Here is a 5,768-nt window from a genome sequence, read left to right as displayed (position 1 = left end):
TTATGAGAGCTTATGACAAAACTTTACAACATAAAACAAAACCTGAGAAAGAATTTTGGAGCATGATGCAGCGTTACAGTTTTACATCATGATACAAAACTTTACAACTTACAACGTTATTCAACTTTACGTAAAGTTTCATCGTGTGACGTAAAGTTTAAAGGTTTAAAAATAATATTAGAAAACAACAACTCAGGACTCATAATACACAATACCATGTACAGCATGTGTGTTCCTGCTGATATTATGCACTTATTGACTGAGTGGGAGGGACGGACAGGAAAACATTCGGCTCAAGGTCACGCCATACAAATGACCAAGAGCCAAATATTTTCCCATCCGGCCTGAATTAACTCAGTCAATAAACATTTTATCATATTGACCTTTTTCAACTAATGTACGCAGTGGAAAATAATGAACAACAGTGTGTGAAAAACGAACAGATCCATTTTTATTTGATTGACAGCAAACTGTTTATAGGCTGAATCACCTTTATACAAGTTTAAAATAACAGTTTGAATTCTATAAATATAACTGAATTTACTGTTCACTGGAAATGAAAACGACTTCAGGACTTCCCTGGACTTTTTAAAGTCTTCGGCTTTTAGGATGTTTATCTTACTGTTGTTGTTGTCAAGGTAGCGTTGAATACTTCGCAAAAAGTCGTCTAAATTTCCCTTTTTCTTTGCTTGTATAAAGAACCTGCATAGCAACCTGTCGAGCTCCTCAGAGGTGACGACTGTTACGTCTCTGTTCTCCTGAACTTCAGCAAGAAAGCTTTTGAAAACGTTCATGTTGTACTTTATGTTTTCTTGTTGTTGTCCTTGTGTAAACAAGTCAATTTCATCGCTCGAAAATACCTTTTTTTCATTTCCTTCGACAATTTCAGCGTGTTCAGTTCACTCTGTGTCTGATAAATCACTTGGATAATACAATTCACTTTCACTGTGCTCGGCTGTGTCGCTCATTTTTCAAAGTAACAATTCAGAGCAAAATGAAAACAGCAGAAGGAAACGAGGGAAACGGGTCCGAGGCCGTATGGAGCACTTGCATGTGACGTCACAGCCGATCCAGATTGTGACAGACGCCACCTTGTCGGTCAAACGCCATATTCCGCCTTCTACTTCTACTTCTACCTTTTCTTCTGGAAAAACCCTACTATATACAATTCTACTACAACGGCTGTGGCTACAAGCTCTCCCTACCTGTGCATGTTTTTTATGTTTTTCTCTCTCGTCTCTCGTCTTCTTCCGCTTATCCAGGACCGGGTCGCAGAGGCAGCAGTCTAAGCATGGAAGCCCAAACTTCCCTTTCCCCAGACACCTCGGCCAGCTCCTCGGGAAGAACACCGAGGCGTTCCCAGGCCAGCCGAGAGACATAGTCCCTCCAGCGTGTCCTGGGTCTTCCCCGGGGCCTCCTCCCGGGGGGACATGCCTGGAACACCTCCCCAGGGAGGCGTCCAGGAGGCATCCGAAAAAGATGCCCGAGCCACCTCAGCTGGTTCCCCTCGATGTGAAGGAGCAGCGGCTCTACTCCGAGCTCCTCCCGAGTGACTGTGCTTCTCACCCTATCTCTAAGGGAGCGCCCAGCCACCCTGCGAAGGAAACTCATTTCAGCCGCTTGTATCCGCGATCTTGTTCTTTCTGTCATTACCCAAAGCTCATGACCATAGGTGAGAGTCGGAACGTAGATCGACCGGTAAATTGAGAGCTTCGCCTTTTGGCTCAGCTCCTTCTTCACCACGACGGACCGGTAAAGCGACCGCATCACTGCGGAGGCTGCACCGATCCGCCTGTCGATCTCACGCTCCATCCTTCCCTCACTCGTGAACAAGATCCCGAGATACTTAAACTCCTCCACTTGAGGCAGGACTTCTCCACCAACCTGGAGAGGGCAAGCCACCCTTTTCCGGTCGAGAACCATGGCCTCGGACTTGGAGGTGCTGATTCTCATCCCAGCCGCTTCACACTCGACTGCAAACCGCCCCAGTGCATGCTGAAGGTCCTGGTTTGAAGAAGCCAACAGGACAACATCATCCGCAAAAAGCAGAGATGAAATCCTGTGGTTCCCAAACAGGATTCCTTCCGGCCCCTGGCTGCGCCTAGAAATTCTGTCCATAAAAATTATGAACAGAACCGGTGACAAAGGGCAGCCCTGACGGAGTCCAACATGCACTGGGAACAGGTCTGACTTACTGCCGGCAATGCGAACCAGACTCCTGCTCCGTTCGTACAGGGACTGGACAGCCCTTAGCAAAGAGCCCCGAACCCCATACTCCCGAAGCACCCCCCACAGAATACCACGGGGGACACGGTCGAATGCCTTCTCCAGATCCACAAAGCACATGTGGACTGGTTTGGCAAACTCCCATGAACCCTCGAGCACCCTATAAAGGGTATAGAGCTGGTCCAGTGTTCCGCGACCAGGACGAAAACCGCATTGTTCCTCCTGGATCCGAGGTTCGACTATTGGTCGAATTCTCCTCTCCAGTACCCTGGAGTAAACTTTCCCTGGGAGGCTGAGAAGTGTGATTCCCCTATAATTGGAGCACACTCTCCGGTCCCCTTTCTTAAAAAGAGGGACCACCACCCCAGTCTGCCACTCCAGAGGCACTGTCCCCGACCGCCACGCGATGTTGCAGAGGCGTGTCAACCAAGACAGCCCCACAACATCCAGAGACTTGAGATACTCAGGGCGGATCTCATCCACCCCCGGTGCCTTGCCACCGAGGAGCTTGCAAACCACCTCAGTGACTTCGGCTTGGGTAATGGACGAGTCCACCTCTGAGTCATCAGCCTCAGTCTCCTCAATGGAAGACATGACGGTGGGATTGAGGAGATCCTCAAAGTATTCCTTCCACCACCCAACAATGTCCCCAGTCGAGGTCAACAGCTCCCCACCCGCACTGTAAACAGTGTTGGCAGAGTACTGCTTCCCCCTCCTGAGGCGCCGGACGGTTTGCCAGAATTTCTTCGAGGCCGACCGATAGTCCTTCTCCATGGCCTCCCCGAACTCCTCCCAGTTCCGAGTTTTTGCCTCCGCAACTGCCCGAGCTGCAGCACGCCTGGCCTGCCGATACCCGTCGGCTGCCTCAGGAGTCCTGGAGGTCAACATGGCCCGATAGGACTCCTTCTTCAGCTTGACGGCATCCCTTACTTCCGGTGTCCACCACCGGGTTCGGGGATTGCCGCCACGACAGGCACCGGAGACCTTGCGGCCACAGCTCCGAACAGCTGCATCCACAATGGAGGTAGAGAACATGGTCCACTCAGACTCAATGTCCCCCGCCTCCCTCGGAAGCTGGGAAAAGCTCTCCCGGAGGTGGGAGTTAAAGACCTCCCCAACAGAGTGCTCGGCCAGACGTTCCCAGCAGACCCTCACCATACGTTTGGGCCTGCCAGGTCTGTCCAGCTTCCTCCTCCGCCAGCGGATCCAACTCACCACCAGGTGGTGATCAGTTGACAACTCAGCCCCTCTCTTCACCCGAGTGTCCAAGACATAGGGTCGGAGATCAGATGACACGACTACAAAGTCGATCATCGACCTCCGACCTAAGGTGTCCTGGTGCCACGTGCACTTATGGACACCCCTATGCTCGAACATGGTGTTCGTTATGGACAAACTGTGACTAGCACAGAAGTCCAATAACAAAACACCACTCGGGTTCAGATCGGGGAGGCCGTTCCTCCCAACCACGCCCCTCCAGGTGTCACTGTCATCGCCCACGTGAGCATTGAAGTCCCCCAGTAGCACAATGGAGTCCCCAGTCTGAGCACCCCTCAGTACCTCTCCCAGGGACTCCAAGAAGGCTGGATACTCTATACTGCTATTTGGCCCGTAGGCACAAACAACAGCAAGAGCCCTCTCCCCAATCCGAAGGCGCAGAGAGGCGACCCTCTCGTTCACTGGGGTAAACTCCAACACATGGCGGCTGAGCTGGGGAGCTATAAGGAAGCCCACACCAGCCCGCCGCCGCTCACCACGGGCGACTCCAGAGAAGTGGAAAGTCCAGCCCCTCTCAAGGAGCTGGGTTCCAGAGCCCAAGCTGTGCGTGGAGGTGAGCCCGACTATCTCTAGCCGGTACCTCTCAACCTCCCGCACAAGCTCAGGCTCCTTCCCCCCCAGCGAAGTGACATTCCATGTCCCAACAGCCAGCCGCTGTGTCCGGGGATCAGGTCGTCGAGGCCCCTGCCTTCGACTGCCACCCAATCCACACTGCACCAAACCCCTACTGCTACCTCTGTGGGTGGTGAACCCACAGGAGGTCGGGCCCACGTCACCTCTTCGGGCTGAGCCCGGCCGGGCCCCATGGGCAAAGGCCCGGCCACCAAGCGCTCGCATACGAGCCCCAACCCCGGGCCTGGCTCCAGGGTGGGGCCCCGGCTGCGTCCTACCGGGCGACGTCACGGTCCTGGATTTTTCCTCCATAGGGGTTTTTTGGTGAACTGCTCTTGGTCTGGCCTGTCACCTAGGACCTGTCTGCCTTGGGAAACCCTAACAGGGGCATAATGCCCCCGACAACATAGCTCCTAGGATCATTCAAGCACACAAACCCCTCCACCACAATAAGGTGGCAGTTCTTTTATGTTTTTTGTGTGTATTTTTGCGTGTTGTTCGTCTGTACCGGACTTCAATATCCACTACAACCGTATGGACTTACTGGACATTGGTTTCCAGCAGAAAATGACGGTTTGTAGCGATTTCCATCGCATGCACAGCATTCCGGACGAGAAAAAAAAAAAACATTCCGGACGAGATAGTGAGACCAGCGGGGTCTCCGTGGATTGTTATTGGAAGCAAAGCGAAGGAGGCGGCGCCGGGAGCAAAAGTGAGGCTGCAGAGCCGGCCTGTTGACTAAGCTCAGAAAACAGCTACTCAAACCTCCACTGCTAAGCCTCTACCTCTCCAACGCCAGGTAAACAAGACGGACGATTTGAAATTACAGCTGGAATTACCTTATTCTATTCTATAATCGGCTGGTCAGTGCTATACTCAATACTTAAGTGACTTACCCATCCAATGAGGATCATTTTCTTGTTTACAAGATGCCACATCTGAGTCGCTGACAAATCCTGAATTTCTGTAAAGATAACTGTCCAGAGATTTATAAGCACGCAGTGCTTCACCACTGAACAGCGAGAGAAAGTTAATGAGGTAATTATACACGTCCGTATTCCACCTCTGGCAGTTCAAAATCTACTGACACGGTCGTGAAAACTCCGTCCGGAAAGCCATAAGGGTCACTAATCTGTAGATCGTTTATTTTAGACATATATCTAGTTATCTGTTCATTAGAAAAATGAGCCGTGTAGTCCGTCGGTTGAAATTGATCCATTCTGTACACGAGTGCAGCAGTATTCAGCGGTGTTTTTTACTGACAAGATGGCGGCTGTGTACTTTCCGGTCACGTGACTGCAAGATCTCTATACGGCTTTTTCAGGACCGGATTCAAAAATCCATATCTGTGCGGTCATGTGACTTTCTCCAGTGGTTTTATCAAGAGCACGTGCACGCAGGTTCATACAATAAAGTGTGTTATTAATTCAACACGTGTAAAAATAAATCTGTGTTTTCATAAACAATAATAAAGTGTATAATGCCTTATGAACACATTATAACATGATATGAAGGTGTTAATGAACTTTTATTCTAAAAAACTCTACCAGTCTGTGTGAGTCGATATACACAACACCTTATAAACAAAGCCACAATAACGTACCAGATATTTTAATTTGAACTTCATGTTTAATAAAGATCTCAAGGCTCCG

Source organism: Neoarius graeffei, chromosome 14 (genome assembly GCF_027579695.1).
Source record: "Neoarius graeffei isolate fNeoGra1 chromosome 14, fNeoGra1.pri, whole genome shotgun sequence".
NCBI lineage: Eukaryota > Metazoa > Chordata > Actinopteri > Siluriformes > Ariidae > Neoarius > Neoarius graeffei.
Note: the sequence above shows the minus strand (reverse complement) of the source record.